This window comes from Tenrec ecaudatus, chromosome 2, assembly GCF_050624435.1.
Source record: "Tenrec ecaudatus isolate mTenEca1 chromosome 2, mTenEca1.hap1, whole genome shotgun sequence".
Classification (NCBI taxonomy): Eukaryota; Metazoa; Chordata; class Mammalia; order Afrosoricida; family Tenrecidae; genus Tenrec; species Tenrec ecaudatus.
The window spans coordinates 77,417,971-77,441,346 of NC_134531.1; the positions used below are offsets into that span (position 1 = coordinate 77,417,971).

General features: G+C 41.0%; 1 protein-coding gene and 1 pseudogene across 4 annotated transcripts in view; one reads left to right on the forward strand and one right to left on the reverse strand.

The window, feature by feature from the left end:
• Positions 1-1,102: 1,102 nt before the first annotated feature.
• LOC142441823 (U1 spliceosomal RNA) lies at positions 1,103-1,242 on the reverse strand (annotated as a pseudogene).
• Positions 1,243-12,434: 11,192 nt separating this feature from the next.
• ZFYVE16 (zinc finger FYVE-type containing 16) overlaps positions 12,435-23,376 on the forward strand; it is a 62,022-nt gene continuing 51,080 nt past the window's right edge. For 2 of the 4 annotated variants that reach the window (XM_075541220.1, XM_075541223.1), the window contains exon 1: positions 12,435-12,591. The gene's annotated coding sequence lies outside the window, so the exon portion shown is untranslated. Of the gene's footprint in view, positions 12,592-15,864; positions 15,977-18,237; positions 18,260-23,376 lie in introns of those variants that run through there. The other 2 variants (XM_075541221.1, XM_075541222.1) reach the window with 2 other exon arrangements.

Below are 23,376 nucleotides of genomic sequence, written 5' to 3' on the forward strand. Positions count from 1 at the left end.
ACACAGGGAACCAAATCATTATTCTAAAAAGTCACCAATAAAGAGTCCAATATTTAACTCCCCTCTCCTGTAAGAACTACATTTCTGAAAACCCAGATAATTGCTACAGGTTCCTGAGCCAGAGAGAAAGGGGCTTCCTGAGGGTCTTATTCTTGATTGGTGAGTTAAAAAATCCAGCCTTGAAATGACACATCACAAATCATTTGCCTAAATCAGTCACTCAGCCTTGTCCAAACACAATGGAACCTAAGAGAAGAGCAAATGGAAAATGTTCGGCCAAGAGTTCTGTTCTAATACCCTCAGAGAGCCTGGGTCTTGATGTTAGGATCATCCACAAGCCCAGGGACGAAGACATAGGAAGCCAGACACAAGTACTGTAGCTCACCCGTCCTTGTGGGCTGTTTGTCTCTTGTGGCTCAGAGTCATGCAACATGTTGCATTCAGAGATTGCATATGTATGTTAGGTAGTTTGTTGACTCAATTACTAATTCCACAATGCTTTTTAAAAGAGAGTATTAAATTTTTCATCTTGGATTAGCAAAATAGATAGGCCTTTCACTGTAGAAAATCTGGAGAAGTAGGAAGAATTGGGGAGGTGGGGTGTGAATTACTCATAATTTTACCATTTCAAGAGATCACAGTTAATATTTGAGTGAATTTTCTTCCAACTTTTCTACACATTCTGAAAAGAACATCATGCCATTCAGTCTTTTGCTTACCTGTGGAGGCCATACTTTTTTTTAACTTCAGGTGAATTTCATTTTACTTTAGGTAAGAGTTTCCATAGCAAATTAGTTTCCAATCAATGATTAATAGGCAAATTGGTTATGACTCTGGCTGTATCCTCACAGGGCATCAGTCCTCTTTGAGTCCCCTGTTTCTGTACTTCCCATTCCTGTCCCTCCAGCCTCCTCGCCTTGGTTTTGAGGAAATGCTGTCCTTCTGATGTCATAAAGTTGATGCGTTTTAGAAGCACGTTCATCCTGGGTGTCTTAGCTTATTTTATAGGCTCGATTAATTCACTGAAAGGTGGGCCCCAGGGTGTCTCTAAGTTTCAAATTAGATGGTTGTCCTAAGGTGATAGTCTTAGACATAGTGGTGTGCTTTCTCTGCACCAACTTTTTTTTGGGGGGGGTAAGGGGGAAAAATCGCAGGGGTCAGCACACCTGGAGTGAAATGGATAAGCCTCGCCCTGGGAAAACCACCTTCGTGATCATGGCATTGCCCCTGCCAGGTAAGTATTCGCACCAACTTTTAACTGTAGGCTGGCTTTGCCTTGAAATCACACTTTGGGGTAAGCTCCTATCTGGCCCATTTTCAATGTGACAAAAGAAGAATTTGATATAAGTTTAAGGAAAATAATAAGGAAGGCAACTCACACTTATAGAGTACATGCTGACTCATAGCAACCCCTCTGGGTTTCCGAGACTGTAACTCTTCAGGGGAGTAAAAAGCCCAGTGTTTCTCCCGGTAGAGCTGCCGGTGGTTTTAAACTACCAGCCATGCGGATCTCAGCCCAATTTGTCACCACTCCACCATCAAGGCTCCTAGAAAACTCAAATCCTTTTAGCCTTCAGATGAAATGGTATATGCTGTATGGCATCTGTGTGTGTATGGGTGCTTCCTTTGTGCGCTGCACTGTGCTAAGAGTTGTAAGGGTTACGGAAGTAAATGAGCTCGGCTGTTTCCTATGAAACAGTTAAGCAGTTTACAATTCAATGTGTCAGTCTTTCGTTTACTAGCAAATAGTTGAGAGAGGTGTTGAAGTATGATTTTTGGTTTATGGAATCAGGATAGGTAAATCTAGAGAGAGTAACTGAATGAATAGTTCCTTGGGTTTATGGCAGGGGATGTTGGGGAGCATGGGGAGCTACTAATAGTGAATACAATAAAGATGAAAATGTCCTAAAATGGATTATGGTAATGATTGCACAACTCTTTTAATATGTTCATACTATTGGAATATATGATACGCCATGTATGAATTACATGTCAATAAAACTATGGAAATGTTACAAGATCTTTGTCCCCCACTTCCTTGAGGGGTACAAACAGCAGAAACATGGGTGAAGGGAGAGCAGACACTGTGTGTGGTCTGGGTGGACTAGAGAAACAAATTTATAGACTCATGTGTATAAGAAAGAGCTTTATATAAAAGAGTAATTGTATATATTTTTTTATTTAAGTGAGAGAGTGAGTGAATTAGTAAGTGAGAGAGTAAGTGAGAGTAAGTGAGAGAGTGAGTGAGAGTAAGTGAGAGAGTGATGAGTGAGTGAGAGAGTGAGTGAGAGTAAGTCAAGTAATTGTATATTAAGAGAACATTCACAACCCAGTCCTGATCAAATCCATAAGTCTGATATTAGCCCATATGTCCAATAGCAGTCTGTAAATTCCTCATCAGACTCACGCAACACATGCAATGATGTTGAGTGCAGGAAGGATCATAGGCCTGTGGGTGGAAAGTCTTGTGGATCCATTGGCAGTACAAGCATCTCAGCACTGGCATGGGTCTCCACATGGCTCCTCCAGGGCTCTGGCTTCCATCAGCATAGCTCCATGTGGCTTGTCAACAGGAATGCCTTGCAGAGAGATGAAGCAGAGAGAGTATGTGTCCTACCTTCAAGAAGGAAGACAGGAGTTTCCAGAATCCTCAGAAGGCCATGCCCACACAGAGGTCTCATTGGCTATGAACTGATTGACAGGCTAGGCTCCACCCCTTCACTAGTTGACAAGAGATTATGTAACTCCCACACAGTGTAAGATGTGAAAATAATAATAATTTATAATTTATCAAGGGGTCACAAGGGTGGGAGGGGAGGGGAGGGAGGAAAGAAAGAAGAGCTGATACCATGGGCTCAAGTAGAAAGAAAATTCTTTGAAAATGATGATGGCAACATAGGAACAAATGTGTTTGATACAATTGATATATAGATTGTTATAAGAGCTGTAAGAGCCCCCAGTAAAATGATATAGCTATCTTTGTGAAGAATCTTGGTTAAAATTTATATGATTGCATAAATTGATTGGAAAGAAGAAGAAATCTGCACTTCAAAGGCAGTACTGGATAAACTATTAAAGAAAAAATATTGACAAAATTTGAATAATTACTGCTGAAAAAATTCCAGGTATCAGCATTGACCTCTAAAGAGCTCAGTTCACATTAAAATTCCCACACTTGAGGAACTCATTCCAATTTTAACATGTTTGTACAATTTATTCCTAAGACTATTCCACCATAATCTGAACTAGCTGCAGGTTTTACTACTTTGAAAGGTAACCAGAAATCTTGGTGATTTAAGGAAGCTTGGTTTTAGAGTATTAAGAATTTGTAAAGCCGTCTCTTTTCATAAGTGAAGAAAATGAGTGGGTGGAGGAAATTCTAGATGCAAAAGAAACTTCCAATACAATTTTTTATTTCTTTCTCTTTTTCAAATTTCTTCAATCTTATTATGAAAAAACAAAACAAATTCATTGCCATTATGTCAATTTCAACTTGTGGAGCCCCCATAGGACAGAGTAGAACTGCTCCGTGGGGATTCTAAGGAGAAGGAAGCCCGTCGCAGTCCCATCTCTGTCTTGCAAAGCAACTGATGGTTCAGACTACTAGCAACCAAGCACTTCAGCCAGGGCATCACTGGTCTCTCTACTGGACTGATCCTAGCCGGCAACACTAGGACTCAAAATGTATTGACCTCAAAGCACTGAATGTGTTCTGAAACGTCAATGTACGTATTAGCCATTCATTTCAAAGCACTATGTGACCATGTTAAAGTGCTTAGTTACAAGGACAACACCAAAAAAACAAACAAACATTTTTTTTCCAGAAGATAAGACCTTTATTATAATTTGTCTGCTGCTCTAGGACCAGTTAGGTGAGTTATCTGGAGCAATGTCATTAATGACACATAAGGTAGTGACCATGAGAACAAGTTGGTTGACTATTTCTTCCAGAATCCACAAACTGTCACTCTATGTACATTTCTTAAATCTAGAATGTTACAACATAACTTCAGATGAGCAATAATTCTGCTACAAAACTGTGGTACTACTATGTTTAAAATTCCAGGTGCATGCTTTACTGATGCTTTAATTTTGTGAGTATCTATAAGGTCACTGTGAGTCGACATCCACTCGATGGCAGTGATTGTGTAGACATCATGCTTGGTAAGATGGACGGTGAGTGTAAAGGGAAGGCTGCCAAGGACATGGATCGACCCAGTGGCTGTAATAATGGGTCCAACCGGACAACAGTATGAGGAAGTCTAGATCCGGCAGTGTGTCCTTCTGTTATGCGTCAGGTGACTATGAAATTGGAACTAAAAGACACATGACGACAGCCAACAACTTACACAGAGTGGAACAGACAGTATTATCTTTTATCCCATGGAGTGGCTGGTGGATTTGAACTGCCAGCTCAGAGGCTGGCCATCCATTGCTTATCTGAGATGCCACCAGGACTCCATACATAGCATGGTGAGCCCAGGTTAATAAATTTAATTGATGATAATAGTCAAAATATCACTATAATATCGAAAACAAAACACGATTTCAAATTCACGGCCATTGAGTCCATTCCCATTTATCATACGTATGTTGGAGTAGAAATCCCCTGTGGGCATCTGAGACAGTAAAACCTTAATGGGAGTAGAAAGCCTGATTATCTCCCATGGAGCAGCTGGTGGTTTTGAACTGCCAGCTTGCAGCTAGCAGTCCAACGCCTAACCCACCCCAACGCCAGGGCGCCTTTCTAAAACAGTTGTATATAGACAATAAAGCACAACTTACCTTTCAATGTCCATGCAACTTAATTTCCACTTTCCTGTCAATTTATAAGCAGGGCAGGGTCTTGCAGTGAGTGCATCAGTGCCATCAGCAGGGAAAATCATTGAGCAACACTGAAAAAAAAGAAGTATATGCTAAAATAGATATCAGCGGTTTCTACTTTTACTATAGGTATAGAAAGAAGTTTTGTAGGATTTATTAACAAACATATCCTTATTGTGTTGTTAATTTACTATTTGTTACTTTATCGTGGATTTCAAAATGTACTCTGGATGGGGCTGGGGGTGGGAGGACGCTGATATTTTTGCTTCCAGAACTCAAAATAAATAGAAATTATGTGTCACTCTAGTGATTGTCCTGTAAGTACTACAAATAGATGCCTTAGAATGCGGAGATGTAGCTCTTTTAAGAAGGAATGCTAAATAGTAGCGCCTGGTATAGGCTGTTAGCCAGTTGACAGAAAGTGTTCTTCAGTTGCCCTTATGAGAAAGGACTCCACTGGAAAGGGTTGTGCGTAACACTAGGTCTAGGAGGATCCCTAAATTTTTGAGGTTCTTCTTCACACATGAGCAACATTGTTCATCGTCTGGATTTTGAGTTACCGTATCAGTTTTACAGATGACCAGTTTTTCAGAAAAGCAGGAGATGATGAACTATTTGAAAAGTCCCTGGTAATAACCGGTCTATGTGCACTGGAAGTAAACAATGAGTATGAGCTATTGCTGTGTGCCAGAGGACAAGAGGCTAAATGTCTGGGCCATAATGCTTGCACTCTGGATTGCTCTTCTGTTGCCTGCTCTGCACGCTGCGTGGACCGCCAACTGCAGAGCCAGGTGCGCCATGCAAGCGAGGTAAAAAGGGGCAAGAGAGAGAGAAGTTCCCCGTGTCACCCTTCTAACTCTACCTCCATGGAGAAATCTTCTGAGAGATAGGTTGGAATCTACCCCTACTTTCACACAGGTGCAAATTGACCTACAATCTAGCCATCCCAGGGACTATCCCATGCATTGCGGGGCGTTTACCTTGGCCTCTACCCACTGGATGCCAGTGGAAACTGCAAAGTTATGGCACTCAAAGTTATCTCCAAACGTTGATAAATGTCCTTTGGAAGGGAAAATTCCACCCGTGCTATTCAGACCCCAACCCTACTACCCTATTGAGAACTACTGGTTAGATTAATAGTCATTGATTTCAAGGTGATTGATTGATTTTACTTATTTTTCTTTCTGTATTTAAACCACTCCATGGATCAGACATTTGTGGAATCCAAGTTAAATACTCACCCAAGACTTAATTAGGGTAGGCTATCACACTTGTAAAAACCTACGAAAATTATAGTGGTTTGTTTCTGTGAACTTGATAATTCAATTTCTACCATTAAATATTTATATATAAAAAGGTAATCGAGGGCTGTAAATTTTATATGGGCAACCTTATTATGTCTTTTTTTAATTATAGGTTTTCCTAAGGTGAAAATCGTGTGTCCTTATGTATCCCCAATGTCTTGTTTAGTAGAGTAAGAAATTGAGTTTTTCAATATATTTAAGGGTCATTGTGTTCCAGGGAAGCAATATGCAATAGTCAAACTCATAGGAAACTGATGTATCAACATGAATAAAAGTTATTCACTGCCCCAAGGAGCTAACCACCACTAATAACTGCTCATTTATACTGAATGTCCTCCTTGAAGCACTGTACACGGATTATCCCATACAATCTACTAGTTCAACCATCATTGGACTATAAGATTACCTAAGTTTAGCAAGGTTAGGTCACATTGCCAATTAGTGCTGGAGCTGAAATTAATGACTCAAAAGACCATACCCTTCACAATCAGGGGCCCAGTCTCTTAGATTTACACATCAATTTAGCACATCCCTTAGATTAAAACAAATTCAGGATATAAAATTATTACATGTACATTATAGAAAATCAACATTGTCCAGAGACTAAAAGTAAGATTTAAAATGACACATATTCTAATCACTTGGCTAGGTCCAATGTGCACATCTTGATATGCTATCTACATATACTCTTTTATAAAGATGATTCAAAACACTACTAAAGGCCAAAAAATGATCCTTGAGCTAACTACATGCTTTTCTTTCTTGTTGTGTTTTGTTTTGGGGTTTTTTGTCATTGGTTTGTTGTTGTTTTGTTGTATATTGTTGCTTGGTTTTGCTCTGTCTTGTTTTTGTGCATGTTATTATCTCCGCAGGTCTGTCTAAATACGATAAGTTGGATGAACAATCTGGAGGAGAAAATAGTAGGACCAACAGTTCTGGGGGGACATGGGAGAAGGGGAGGTGGTGGGAAAGGAAGTGGTGTTAACAAACCCAGGGACAAGGGAACAACAAGTGATCCAAATTGGTGGTGAGGAGGATGTAGGAGGCCTGGTAGAGCATGATCAAGGCTAATGTAACCAAGAGGAATTGCTGAAACCTTGGTGGGGACTGAGCATGATAGTGGGACAGGAGGAAAGTCAAGGGAAATAGAGGAAAGAGCTGGGAGGCAAAGGGCATTTATAGAGGTCTAGATAAAGACATGTACATATGCAAATATATTTATATATGAGGATGGGAAAATAGATCTATGTGCATATATTTATAGGTTTAGTATTAAGGTAGCAGAAGGACATTGGGCCTCTACTCAAGTACTCCCTCAATGTAAGAAAACTTTCTTCTATTAAACTGGCATTCTATGATGCTCACCTTCCCGACACAACCACTGAAGACAAAGCGGGTGAATAAGCAAATGTGGTGAAGAAAGCTGATGTTGCCTGGCTATCAAAAGATATAGCATCTGGGGTGTTAAAGGCTTGAAGGTAGACAAGCGGCCATCTAGCTCAGAAGCAATAAAGCCCACGTGGAAGAAGCACACCAGTGTGTGCGATCATGAGGTGTTGAAGGCATCAGGTATCAGGCATCAAAGAACAAAAAAATCTTACCATAGTGAATGAGGGGGGGGAGTGCAGAGTGGAGACCCAAAGCCCATTTGTCTGCCACTGGAGATCCCCTTGGAGAGGGGTCTAGGGGAGGAGATGAGCCAGACAGGGTGCGATGTAGCAACGATGAAAAATACAACTTTCCTCTAGTTCCTAAATGCTCCTCCCCACTAGCCACTATCATGATCCCAATTCTACCTTCCAAGTCTGACTAGACCAGAGGATGTACACTGGTACAGATAGGAACCAGAAACAGGGAATCCAGGGCAGATGATCCCTTCAGGACCAGTGGTGTGCATGGCAATACTGGGAACATAGAGGGAGGGTGGGTTGGAAAAGGGGAACTGATTACAAGGATCTACATGTGACCTCCTCCCTGGGGGACGAACAACAGAAAAGTGGGGGAAGGGAGACGTAGGACAGGGCAAGATATGACAAAATAATAATTTATAAATTATCAAGGGTTCATGAGGGAGGGGGGAGGCGGGAACGGGGAGGGAGGGGAAAAAATGAGGACCCGATGCCAGGGGCTTAAGTGGAGAGTAAATGTTTTGGGAATGATGATGGCAATGAATGTAAAAATGTGCTTTACATTTTGATGTATGTATGGATTGTGGTAAGAGTTGTATGGGCCCTAATAAAATGATTTAAAAAAATGATTCTATAATGGTGGCTGTCCTCATATTACTTAAATAATGTTAAGTATTCTTAAATATTTAAAATGTTTTCCATGATAAAATAGTAGTCCTCTCATTATTAAAAATTCTTTGTAAGTATAATTTTTAATGATTTTAATCCGTGATCATTTAAAAAACCTTATTCTAGTAAAACATATGTAACGTCTGAGAGACAGTTACAAAATGTTTTCTTCGTTGCCAATGCCAAAAAATGCCACTGTTCATCAAGTCCAAACAATGGTGTCGAATTCTAACAACTGATCAACTGCGAACTTTGATAAGCAGTTCTTGATAACCAGTTCTCAACAATTATTTGTTATTATTAAAGTTTAACATTATAGACTTAACACCAATAACATAAAACTCATATCCTGGCAAAATAGCCACATGGCAGTTCTGTATTCCCTTCCCGTCTCCCGCTGTTCCCTAGCATGTCCTGCCATCTTTCCAAAAATCTTTTTTCAAACGCTGCGGGACGCGGGACAAATTGTTAAAAATCGGGACGGTCCCTCCAAAAGCGGAACATCTGGTCACCTTATGATAACCACAAGCCAATTTTAGTTTCTATGTATTTACTTATCGTAGGTGATTTCCTATTTTCCTGTAAGTGGTATAATATCATGTCCAAGTTTCAGCCGTGTGAAAGCATGTATCGGAGCTTCACATCTCTTTATGGTTGAAGAGCATCCTGTTTATGTACCACTTGTTTATTTTTAATCCATTCATCCGTGGACGGCCACTGGGATGGCTTCCACCTATCGGACATTGTGAATAACACTGCAGTGACTATTAGCGTACACATTTCTGCTGTTGTGTGCTGTGGAGTCAAAATCCAACTCACAGTAACCCTGGAGGGTAGAGAAGAACAGTCTTCTTGGGTTTCTGACAGAACCCTGGTTGGTGTAGTGGGTTATGAATTGGGATGCTAACCAAAAGGTCAGCAGTTTGAAACCACCAGCCACTCCACGGGAGAAAAGTGAGGCTTCCTACTCCCGTAAAGAGTTAAAGTCTGAGGAACCCACAGGATCTGTTCTGCCCTGTCCTCTAGGGTCTCTATGAGTTGTGATCAACTCGATGGCAGAGAGCTTGAGTGTGAACTTTCAAACCTAATTGAATCATGCACGTTGGCTGTCCTTTGTTAACCAGTATGTAGCTTGTGATTAATCTATAGCAAATTTTAATCACATGCTAGTGTTAGGGCTCAGTGTGTGCTCAGGAACACAATTTGGTGTAAGTTTAAGCAAAATAATAGGTGAAGAAGCTACCAAAACCTTGTTTTTGGAAGTGAAATTGTACTTTATATTACATTTATGAGTTCTATGAGTTGTTTATATTGGTTGCCATGGGTTTCATGATTTTCCTCCAAGATAGGTCTGGATAAGTTGTAACCACCAACCTTTCAGCTGCTAGTCAAGTGCTTAATCATTTGCACCACCAAAAGACTACTTTATAGAATATATACTTGACATGTAAAGTTTCTATTTTGTGAATTGGTGTTCATGCATATGTCTTTCCCATTTATGTCATTTGACTATTTAAGGTATTAGTGTTTTACTTTTCCAGTTGTTTTCATTTTCCTCATATACTGTACTGTTTAAACACTTGTCTCAAAATACATTTTTAGACACATGGGTAGTAATTTATCTTTTTTAGTGCATACCATCTAGTAGAGAGAATGAGTCCTGAACTTCTTAGAATCATTTTTTAGGATTAAATGAGTAGGTGATACGAGCAAAGCACCGAAAGGCAGTGCTCTCATACAGCAGATGCTCAATTAATTATAAACATTATCTTAGGCAACTAATTAAAGTTCCACTCTTGAGCTAAAAGATACAATTCCACTTTAGAGTTTGGGAAAATCAAGATTAGAGAGATCAAGGATGCTTGAAACACCACAAATTAGTAAATTGCAGATTTAGGGTTTGAACTGAGATTCTCTAATCTTTCACCACGAATCAAACTTGCTTGGAATATTTTTTGCCTTTTAAGTGTAGTGTGAATGAAGGGAAGGGTTACAGAGCAAGCAGATCATCAGTTTTACATCAACAGTTTACATACATGGTGTTTCACATCAGCCATTGCAATTCCCTCACGGCCCAATAGCCCATCTACTTCCTGCCCTGGGTTTCTCATTTCCATCTCCCTCCTTCCCTAATCCTCTGTACTGTGTCCTCGGATAAATGTTGCCTCTTTGATCTTAAATGGTTGATTATCCTAACAGACTATTCTTTAATTTTTTATAACATGTCCCTTTGTAACTTATTTCCCTCAGCATCTCAGGTTCCTTTATGTTGTTTCAGACTCGTTATTCTTTAACACTGGGTAGTATTCCATTGTGTGTGAGGACTAACGCTTTTTTGTGTGTTTGTTGAAACTAGCTTGCTGAAACTAGTCACCGAAGAATTTAAGTCCATTTCAATTTTACTTTTCCTCCTTTTAGAACTCACTCAGACTAGTGTTTAGGTTTGATGGGTAAGTTTTTTAAGATTGTGGAGGTTTTTTTTTAAGGTGTGACCGCTTTTTTAAAAACTTAACTTTGTTTCCCTTGTATTTGTGGAATATAACATACAAAGGAAAACTATGTCTGCCTTTACACAGCCCACCAAAAGTGACAGTATCCCAAAAGCCTCTTTCTTCTTTTCTTATCCACCCTCCCTCCTTTCCTTTCTGTCCACTGTCCTCCACCCGCGGCCCGCCCCACCATATTTCTTTTCCTGTAGTGTGAAAACTATATTTTAATTTCTCCCTTTATAATAATGGTGTCACAAAATATGACATAACTTTGCTAAACATAATGTCCTCCTGGTTTGTCGATGCCATGAGGTGTTTGATACTCATTGTTTTTTAAGGATGTAATATTCCATTATGTGTATGGCCCAGTTTCCTTATCCATTCTTCTCCCGACGCGGGAGTTGATGGTTTGCATCTTTGTGCTATTACGGACAGCGCTGTGATGAACGCTGAGTGTGCAACCATCTGTTTGTGTAGAAGCTTGCCTGGAATCCTCTTGAGAGATGGTTTTTCAGTTTTAGTTTTGAAAGGTCAGTATGGTTCTTGGCCTTGTGGCAATTAATGGATTCTTCTGCTCCGGCCGCGGGGACACCCTGATACCACACAGATGTCTCTTCTTCCCTCATTTCAATTATAGGAAATTTGAGATTAAAAATGCAGCTCAATGAGCACAGAAGTACATCACAAGAAGATGCATATTTTATTTCGCCATCAGAGAAGTTAGCTTTTGCTTTTAGACAGTGGAGGCTCTTGTGGTGGTTGTTGACAGAACCAAAGTTACACAAAGTCGAGCCACTGAGAATTTGTCACAACCAAAAAACTGCCTTCGAGTCAATTCCGACTCATGGTGACCCAACAGATAGGGCAGAACTGCCCCTTGTGGGTTTCCAAGACTATTAACTCTTCACCGGCGGGCGTAGAAAGTCTTCCAAGGAAAGGCCTGGTTGTGACCCACCAGCCACTGGCAGGAGACCTAAGCAGTTGCTTCCAGGAATATTTACAGCCTTGAAAACCCAATGGGGGCAGGTCTCCCCTGGAGGGCCTGCAGGTAAGGGCTGGGTTCATGCTGCTGCTGTCCGGGGTGGCGTGGGGGAGGTGGGGAAAGGTAGCCAAACCAGCTAGAAATGGCAAAGGTAGGCCCCGCAGGGCTGGCAGCGGGCGGGCGGGTCCGGTCCGGACCGGAGCACGGCGCCCTCCACGCTCCCCGGCCGCCGAGGCGGGGGCAAGTCCAGTCTAGGTCAGCGAAAGGCAAGAGGTGGCCGGACCGGGACGCGGCTCGTCGCTCCGCCCCGGACACAGGGCGTCTAGAAGAAAACGAGTCCCCCGGGCGCATCGGCTCGCCAGGTTTCCGCGCTCGCCAGGTTTCCGCGCCCCCCGCAGCACCGCCTCAGGCACTTCCGGTGAGAACCCGGTGCCCGCAGCGCGGACCCCGCACGCAGCGCGCAGGCGCCTCGGGACCGGCGGAGGCCGAGGACGCGGCGGGAGGGGGCGTGGGATCCGAAGGAAACCCGCTTCTGCGCCTGCGCGGTCTCCGCACCCCGGGTCGGGGCGGGGGACCAAACCAGCCCGGAGCGGACGTCGCGCGTTCCGCGGACTCCCGGCCGGGGTCGCTCTTCACACCCGGCCCAGGCGTGGCGCAGCGCCCAGCGCCCCGAGAGCTCCGCAGGGGTGCGGGAGGTAAGAACTCCCCACAGTACCCCGCCTTGGCCTCTCCGCGTCCGGCTGCCGGCGCGAAGGGGCGGGGGAGACGCTGGACCAGCCGACCTGGCGCCGGCTCGGCTCTGGCCCTCCTCCTCCTCCTCGGACCGAGTCTGGGCCCCGGAGCGGTTCCTCCTTCCGAGCCCCTCTCCCGCCCCCTCGGTGGAGTCGGGGCGCGGGACTGAGGTCTGGGCGCCGGGTCCCACCCACTCGAGTCGCTCGAGGGCTCCGGAGCCGCCGGGAAGCGCCCTCGGAGCCGCCTGACCGGGTCACCCGGTGGTGGTGGGGCGGGGGGGGGGGGTGTCCTGCGCCTGTTGGAGCCGCCGCCGCTGCGCTGGAAGGATTTGATCCCGCAGACGAGCCCGTCACCGCCGCCCGCGCTCTCGCAAAGCCCCTTCCCGCAGCGGTGCCCGCGCACTGCTGGTTAGCGCCGACGGCGGCGGTGACGGTCCTCGGTGCCTCCGAGAGATTCTCGGGGAGAACTTTTCCACTCTCCGGGATTGCTGCTGCACTGATTGAGAGTCCTTACAATCCGGGCTGCGTTGACGTCCCTGTTCGTTGGACGCGTATGGGAAGCTCTCCCTAAATTCCATCTTCCCTGACTGCCATCGAGTCGATACCCACTCATAGCGACCCTACAGGACGGGGCAGAACTGCCCCCGTTGGATTCTGGGACTGTAATTCTTTATGGAGTAGAGATTTCTGTCTTGTCTTCCGCTGTGCGGCCCGTGATTTCGAACTGCTAACCTTAGAGTTAGCCCATTACCATCATGCCATCAGGGCGCCTAAGTTTAATGTTAAGGTAGTCTTTTTCATTTTTAAAAAATAGGCAAGTTCTTGGATCAACTCAACTTCCTCTATTTATTCATTTGTGCCCTTTTCTTGATTTAGCCACTGTAAAAGCTTGATCCGGGAGAACTGTATATAATTTTCACCTAATTTCCCTCTCCCATGTACATTAAATTGCATGGTTAGAATTTCAAAAATTGAATAATACAATAATAAGGGTGGAGCGACTAACTATAATTCCACTATTTAAAAGTAATCATAGTTTGAGTTTTTTTCCACCCCACCCCCATTTTCTTAATTAAGATCACAAGACTTCTGCTGTTGGTTTGCTTGCTTCTCTCAATTAATGTCAGATTTTAAACACTTCCCTCTGCTTTTAAAAAGCTTCATAACTTTATTACATTTTCATTATACAAGTAGTACACGAGCAAAATCTCTTTTGAAACTTTTAAAATCTCTTCTTGATATGGCTGGACTATTGAATTCTATATGTGGATAAAATGCCAGTTAAGCTGTTTGAAAAATGTTAAAACATCGCTGATAAAGCAACATTTCCATTTCATTATCTCCAATCATAATGTCTTGTAACAAAGTTGTGTCCGAGTTTATTTAAATCAGCAGTTCTCACACTTTAAACGTACTGCCTGTGAGTCCATTGCGTCTCAAAGGGATTCTTGCGCAGAGCTACCCGCCCCGCCAACACACAGGCTGTAAATCTTAATGGAAACCCACTGCTACTTGGTTCTCTTGCCAGAACCCCTATACTTAATTCAAAATTACTGAGGTCCAAATGTTTTTTTTTCAAATACAGTATAGTTTTCATTTTATAAGTTAAAATTGAGGAGGGACATTAAGTATATTAATTTAAAATAATAATCACATATATTAACAAAACATAAAACAATTTATTGAGAACAGTGCCATTGTTTTATGTTATTGTAAATCTTGAGGTCTGCCTTTATTGGAGACAGCTGGATTCCCTTGTCTGCTTCTCCATTCAATCTTGTTAATAGATTGAAGAACATGAAGGAATCTAACCTTCCACAGATGGTGTAATTAGAAAGCAGAGGACCAAGCAAGCACCCTTAAAGAGTCTTGGGGATCTCCAGGGATGATCAGACTACAATTTTTTTTTCAGACTACAATTTTAACAGTTTTTCACAGGTTGCAACATTGATTTGTTTTTTTTTTAGTGATAAGTTCTTGTGCACAAGTGCCAGTGTTTCTTTACAAGTAGAATGGTTAGATCACAGAGTAAGCCCATGCAAAAAAAGTTTTGACTGACAAATATTACTTTGGTGACAGCCCAAATTTCTGTTTTTGTGAAGTTGGTATTTATATGGTTTCAAATAAAGACCCAATGAATTATCTTTTTTAAAATTTTATTTATTATTATTTTATATTTTTCTTAAAAATTTGAAGTTTTATTAGCATAGAATGCACTTCATATAATTCAATAGTTGAGTCAGATTAAGGAGAGTTTTATAATTATTGCCACAATTAATTTTAGAACATATTCTTCTTTCTTGTACCCATTGTTATTAGCTCCCCATTTTCTTAAATGTTGAAACAATTGCTAAGAATATTTTTGAGACTATTGACAGATATTGTTACATTGTTGTCCTGCAAGCTTGTTAAGTTTACTTCCTATCAGTAATGTTTTTTAAACATTCAGTATCTTTATTATTAAAATTTTACTTCTCAATTTAATAGGCAATTTTTTTGTAATTCATATTACTTTGATAGTACAGGTTGTGCCCTGAACTTGTTTCATAATCTTCCCAGTTAACTCTTTTTCCTCGTCTGTATTCCAGTATCCACATTTTTCCTAGCATATACTTACTATCTTTTATTGTAAGAATATTACTATTATGGCTTAAGGAAAAGAACAAAATAAGTTTTTTGTTTATAAAATATGTTTTTTTTTAAGTCAATAGTATAGAGATACATAGTTACCACTGGTGTATATCCCTCTATTTTTGCCTTTGTTACTATTGCTAATACTTTTATTTTTAACATGTGGACAAGTGGGCTTATGCTATTCATAACATTTTGTAGCTTGATTTTGTTTTATTCCCTATTTAACTGGATATTTTCTATGTAAGTACATATGACTCTGGGTAAAGTCTTACAGAGTGGCTGTTAGGAATTCTAATGTTGTGATGCTCGTTATCTGATATCAGGCTCCTCTCCTACCTTCTCTTTTTAGGTGATCTTATCCATTGCTGTGTGCTGCCAACCCCCAAATCTTTATCTTAGACTTCTCTCCCCAACTCCAGATCCTTATAGTTACTAGATATCTTCTCCAGGATGATCTCAAGGTACTTCCAACAACAGTCTGACAATGAACTCAAGTTTTCCTCCAAGTCTTTGATCAGTGAGTGGTACCACCATCTACCTGGTCAACTGTTATAGAAACCTGGCACCGATCCTCAATTTCTCCCTCATGTCCACTTTCCACAGATTGCTGATTTTTAGCCACTTTTGGATCTAGCTCCCCTCCATCTCTGCTGCACTGTCTCAGTACTCATCCTCACATCTCACCTTTCACCATTTTAGGAGTCGCCTCGCCATTGTAAGTTGGTTTTGCCCATTTTAGAGTTCATCTTTCATGTTGCTGCCAAAATGGCTTTTTTTCCAAACCATAAGATTTAAAAAAAAAAACAACATTTTTTCAGCGAATGTTATAAAATATTTATAAATCTGAGTGCATGAAGAGCCAAGGGATTTAAACTATTATCTAAACCAGCTTACCATATGAAGATATCTCAACTATCATACAGCTCTCTCCCTGCTAGGGAGTCACTTCCGAGTCATAGCGACCCTACAGCACAGAGTAGAACGGCCCCTGTGGGTTTCCAAGGCTGTAAATGGTGATGGGCAGAAGGCTTCATTGCTTTCCCAAGGAGCGCTGGTGGGTTTGAATCACGGAGCAACCCAACTCGTAGCCCACAATGCTTCAAGAACTCCTGATCCTTTTGGGATTTTTTCGCTTTCTAAAATGTATCATAGAGTGCTGGTCCAATAAATACATCTTGGGTGATTTAAATGTGAAGTAGAGGTACAGCTTAGTAAGATTTCATGTTAACAGGTTTGTGTCTGAATTTTCATCATCAAACCTTTTATAAACGGGTTATTTTAACATACTTTCTGGATCTCTTTCTAGGTATTTGAAATAACATTGTTTAGTAGTATATTGTTAAAAAGAAATTCTGTAAATACTAGCTAATGAATTTCATAGTTTTTTTTGGGAAATCACATGACTATCTAATGAGAAACTATTGCTAGACATTACCATTCCTCTGCTTTATTTTTTTAAACACATTCCATATTCAGAGTTCCTTTATTATGTATTTCTAAGGAGTCCTGGTGGGAGAGTGCTTGCTTACCACAAGGTTAGCAGTTAGAACCCTCCAGCCAGGCATGGGAGAAAGATGGGGCTGTCTGATGACAGAAAGATTTATAACCTTGGAAACGTAGGAAGCAGTTCTACTCTATCATACAATTTATAGAACATGGAATTTGGGTCTCTTACACCAACCCCTTAAAGTGCTTAAATACTGCACTTTCCTTTTCCTTTATAGTCCCAATTTAGTTCTGTGATGGAGCTCCAACAAGTTTATGGCAAATGGAATTAAAAGATTATGGAATTTTCCCATGAACTTTTTTGATGCCTCCTTGTATGTTAATATTTTAGTTGTATCATCATTAATATTTTTAACCTCACTTTAAATGATGGAAGCATTGCAGATAACTGAGTTGAGTTGGATGGTCGTTCTTGGGTGTCTTCATGTCTGTTCCGATTCATCGTGACCCTATGTGCAACAGAACGAAACACTGCCCAGCCTGTGCCATCTTCACACTTTATTATGTTTGTGCTTAGTGTGGTAGCCACTCTGTCAATCCATCTTGCCATGGATCTTCCAGTGGAGGCTTTCTACTCTCCTAAAGAGTTACAGTCTAGAAGACCCACATGGCATCTCTGTCTTTATCCTGTAGGTCCCTATGAGTCAGAATTAACTTGATAACAGTGAATTTGGTTTGACACCTAATCCCCCCTCATTTTCTTGTCTTTTTGTTCTACTTTTAGGATATTTCTTGAATTTTATTTTCAATGCTTTGATTACATTAAATTTATTTTTAATTTTATGAAGTTTAGATTTATAGAATTATTGGCAAGATGAAAGAGTACAGCAGTGATGTGCAAGCATGTGTTTATATTCCTGCAGTCTTTTGGAGTATATATCTAGTAGGAGAATTACTGAACCATGTGTTACTTCTGCGTTTCAATTTTTGTGGAGATACCAAACTCTTTTCTATGGCAACTGTACCATTTTACTCTCCCACTAATAGTGGATTAGGGTGGCCAGTTTTTATAATAGCCTCACTAACCCCTGTTTTTTATTTTAAATATTTTTATTGGGGGCTCATACAGTTCTTATCACAATCCATACATACATCCATTGTGTCAAGAACATATGTACCTTTGTTGCCATCGTCACTCTCAAAACATTTGCTTTCTACTTGAGCCCTTAATATCTGCTACTCATTTTCCCCCTCCCTCTCCACTCCCCCTTACCTCGTGAACCCTTCATCATTCATATATTATTATTATTTTGTCATATATTACACTATCTGAGGTCTCCCCCTGCCCTCTTCTCTGCTGTCCCTCCCCCCAGGATGAGGCTATATGTTGATTCCTGTAATCAGTTCCCCCTTTCTACCCCACATTCTCTTCACCCTCCAGGCATCTCCACTCTCATCACTGGTCCTGGAGGAGTCATCGGTCCTGGACTCCCTGTGTTTCCAGTTGCTATCTGTACCAATGTACATCCTCTGGTCTAGCCAGATTTGCAAGGTAGTATTGGGATCATGATAGTGGGGGGAGGAAGTATTTAAGAACTAGAGGAAAGTTATTTGTTTCATCGTTGCTACCCTACACCCTGCCTGGTTCATCTCCTCCCCACAGCCCCTCAGCAAGGGGTGTCCGGTTGGCTACCATTTGGCTTTGAGTCTCCACTCTGCACTCACCCACCTTTTCAATGATAAGATTTTATGTTCCTTGATGCTTGATACCTGATCCCTTCGACAGCTTGTGGTCACACAGGCTGGTGTGTTTCTTCCATGTGGGCTTTGTTGCTTCTGAGCTAGATGGCCATTTGTTTATCTTCAAGCCTTTAAGACCCCAGATGCTATATCTTTTGATAGCTGGGCACCATCTGCTTTCTTCACCACATTTGCTTATGCACACGTTTGTCTTCATTGATCGTATCAGGGAGGTGGGCACACACTGATATGGTTTTTAACTCTTTGATGTCTGATAACTGGTACCTTTTGCGCCTTGTGGTCAGACAGGCTCGTTTGCTTCTTCCATGTGGGCTTTGATACTTCTCAGCTAGATGGCCTCTTGTTTATCTTCAAGCTTTTAAGACCCCAGACACTATATATTTTTATAGCTGGGCACCATTAGCTTTCTTCACCACATTTGCTTATGCACACGTTTGTCTTCAGTGGTTGTGTCAGGAAAATGAGCACCCACTGATACGGTTTTTAGCTCTTTGATGTCTGACAACTGGTTTCTTCTACACCTCATGGTCAGCCAAACTGGTGTGCTTCTTCCATGTGGGCTTTGATGCTTCTCAGCTAGATGGCCTCTTGTTTATCTTCTGTTTTTAATTTTTTAGTACAGCCATGATAGTTAGTGTGAGATATTATTTCATAGTGATGTTTTGATTCTTATTCCAAAATCAGTGATGCTGGGTATGTTTTTTATGCTTACTGACTATTTGCTTCATTTTCTGGATAAAATCTCTCTTCAGGTTCTTTGTCTATTTTTTTCAGTAGGTTGTTTGGTGTCTTGTAGCAATTCTTTATATATTCTGGATATTGAATTACTTGATAAACAAGTATGTTTCCCATTATTTCCTTCATTGTACAGGTTTTCTTTTCATTTCATTGACCTTTGATGCACAAAACATTTCAATTTCTATAAAATCTAATGAATCTATTTTGTCATTTGTTGTTTGTGCCATTTAGGTGTTATATGCAAGAATCCATTGTTCAAAATGATGTCCCAAAGCATTATCTCTTATGTTTTCTTCTAAGTATTTTATGAATTCAGGTCTTACTTTTAGGTACAAAATCCATTTACAGTTATGTGTTAAGTCTGGATTGACTAGAGAAATAAATCCAGGGAGTTATCATATGTGTATAGGAAATAACTTTATGTACAAGAGCAATTGAATATTGAGAAAACATCCCAGGCCAGACCAGATCAAGTCCATAATTCTGATATTAACCCATATGTCTAATACCAATCTATAAAATCCTCTTCAGACTCACAAAACACATGTTGTGACACCAAATGCAGGAAGATCACAGGCCAGTGGGTAGGAAGTCTTGGGGAGCCAGTGGTGCTGTAAGCCTCTTAGCACTGGCAGGGGTTTCCACATGGTTTTTCCAACTCAGGACTGCATCAGGGTAGGTCCATGTGGCTTCTCCTCAGCAGGGATGTCTCACAGGTAGTTAGCAGAGCGAGAGAGGAAATATAGGAGTTCCCAGAATCCTCAGGAGAAGGTCATACCCACACAGATGCCTCATTGGCTATATCCTGATTAACAGCCTAGACTCCACCCCTAAACTTTTAATCCTCAAATTGAAACCAGATTATTTGACTATTACAGACCATCCCTTGTCAATTTGACACGTTCACATAACTCTTTAGCCAAATACAATTTTCAAACAAACAATAATAAAATTATATCTGTACCTTAGAGGATAAAACTAAAATGCATACTATTAAAAAATAATGCCACCCTCATTTAAACATAACATTCCTTAAGTGAACAAAACAAAAATATCCTATGCCTAATAATTGCAGTTACGTAACAACCTATACCTTAATCTTATATTCCTATGAATATATTCCCCCACCTACGAAAGTTTGTAAGCCAACTACTTCATGCCTTTATCCCACAAATTTTGGATATCCAATTTCTATACTGTCCACTTACATCAACCCACCCAGTGCTCTGAGGAGACAATCATTTTCGACGTGAAGAATCTTCATTCAAGTTGGGACCTTGTGAGTCTGCATCCATAAGCAAAGTCAAATCAGGACAGGCCATCCATAAAGGCCATCCATAAAGTCTGAAGCAAGATGTACCAGTTCACAGGCTGAAAAATCTTTTCTTCATCTGGTTGGGTTCTGGTCAACTCAGTGTGGGCTGCCTCACTTACCCTCACCAGGGTGCCCATTGGTCACCTTGCCTTCAGACCATGGGCTCATCACCAATTCTCAACAAGCCTAATCCCCTTATGCTAGGTTATCAACCTCAGACCAGTCAACTCCCTCTCCTTTTCTCCTCTAGTTCCTATAAACCAGGTCGACATGTGTCAGTGGCCAGACTCAACACATCTCTTTATTCATGCTTTTCTCCCACTTCCATTCACCAAGTGGTTCCACATGGTCACCCAGCAAGCATTTCAGCCTGCCCACAGGCTCCCTTTAATGTTCAGTCCTAGAAAGGAGTTTTCTTCATGGTTCCAGATTTTGTCCAGCTTCTGATTAAAAGCCACTAGAGTTCAAATTTCAAAAAGCCAAAGAGTTATTTTTTCTTCAGTCTATCAACAACAGCCCCTTAGGTGAAACTCTTCAAATACAAACATCCCGAGTACTCCAAAGCACTGGGTGGGGCATATCTTTTCAAAGCTTTCTTTGCAAGCATTTTGAAAACCCATTTGAGGATTCAATTTTAATGGCTGAAGACAAGTGGGCTTACAAACTCTCTATTTTCATACTTCCCAATAAACATTTCTGTTAATCATTATATCAATAATCAGAAGAAATCAGTATAAAAAAGTAGAATCAGATACTGATTTCATTTCTTAAATGAATCACGTTTAATCCTTATTTAGCTTGTCTTTATCTAAACTATTCTGTTGACACAAAATAGGGGATTAGACCGCTGAGAGCATTAAACCCAGAGACAGGCTTTCTGTCAGCCATTTTAACCTTCGGTCAGCCATTCTAAGCAGCCATGAGAAATTCAAGGGGCGATTTCTACCCCTGAGCTCAACCTATACATTAATAACATTCATTTTTGACATTTCACACAGGAATAACCAAAGACTACAACCAAACAAAATAATCAAAACTTTAACTTCCCATATTCTTTCCAGAAAACAACCCAGTAAATTTCATGGACATACCTGACTATGGCTAGCCCAAGGAGAAATGCTACCATGAGTCAGAGGTCAAATAAGGATCCACTCTTCATCTTTATGATTAGTTTCTCTAGTACCCCACTCCCAAGGTACCATAATGTCTTTTTCTGGATCACCTAGAGAAACAAATGCAGAGAGACATGCGTGTGTGTATAGGAAAGAGCTTTAGATACAAGAGAAATTGAATATTGAGAAAACAATCCAGCCCAGGCCAGATCAAGTCCATAAGTCTGATATTAGCCCATATGTCTAATACCAGTCTATAAAGTCCTCTTCAGACTCATTAAACACATGCAGTGATGCTGAATGCAGGAAGCTCACAGGCCAGTGGGTGGGAAGTCTTGTGGATCTAGTGGTGGTGTAAGCATCTCAGCACTGGCAGAGGTTTCCACATGTTTTTTGTAGCTCCTATAGCTGCATCAGGGTAGGTCCACATGGCTTCTCCTCAACAGGGATGTCTCACAGGGAGTTAGCAGAGAGAAAGAGAGAGACAGACAGACTGCCTCCAAGGAGAAAATATAGGAGTTCCCAGAATCCTCAGGAAAGGCCATGCCCACACAGAGGTCTCATTGGCTATATCCTGATTGACAGCCTAGACTCCACCCCTATACTCTTAGACCTCAGATTGACTCCAGATTATAGAACTACCAGAAGTTATTTTTCCTACAAGGTGTGAAGTATCAGCCCAGCTGTATTCTTCTGCATGTGGAAATCCACTTGTCTCAGTACTATTTATTAAAGGGAATATTCTTTACTCATTGAATGGACTTGCCACTCTTGATGAAAACCAATTGAATGAATATGTACAGATTTATTTCTGACTCTATTCCATTGGCTTATATGTCTGCCACTATATCAATACCAGTCTGTTTTGAGGTTCCTGTGCCCTGCAGAGGGTTTGAGTTAACTCAACCACAAGGTTAGATGTTTGAATCCACCTAGAGGCAACATGTGTGAAAGGCCTGGCAATCAGTGTGCTTCTTTAAAGTTTATAGCCAAGAAACCTTTATGAAGCAGTTCTGCTCTGCAACAGGGTTGCCATGAATTGGATTAACTCAAAGACAGTGAGTTGCGTTTCTAGTATTCCTGCATTTTATTATTCTTTCTTAAGATAGCTTATTTGGTGCCTTTAAAATTCCACATAAACTGGAGGATTGACTATTCCATTTCTGCCTGAAAAGGCTGTTGGAATTTTGATAGGAATTACATTGGATCTATTACTTTGGGTATTAATGATACCTTTTTTAAAAGCCAATTTTTATTTGTAAATTAGGTGGGGTTTACATTTCAATTTTGTATTCAGAAGTTTAAATTAGTAATCAAACTCCCCAATGGTTTACCTTTCCCCTGCACCTTGATCCCTCTTTTCTGTCTTGTGGATTCCTGTCTTCCATTCACCTACCACCACCACCAATCTGGTCCATTCTTCTCTTCTCCTCCCTCCCCACCAGGCAATGTCTAATGTCTGCTCCCATTGGTTTGAAAGTCTTTATCTTGTTCCTCCCTGTACTCAGTGGTTTCATAAAATATTTGTCCTTTTGTGATTGACTAATTGTATTCAGCATACTGTTCTCCAGGTCCGTTAATCCTTCCAGTTCATGAACACAAAATGTACATTTACTTAGGTTTTAAAGCCTTTCCTTAATGTTTTGTAGTTTTCAGTGTACGATAATTTACCATCCGTTAAATTTATTCCTGGGTGTTTTATTCTTTAGTTATGATTATAAGTTGAATTGTTTCTTTACTTTT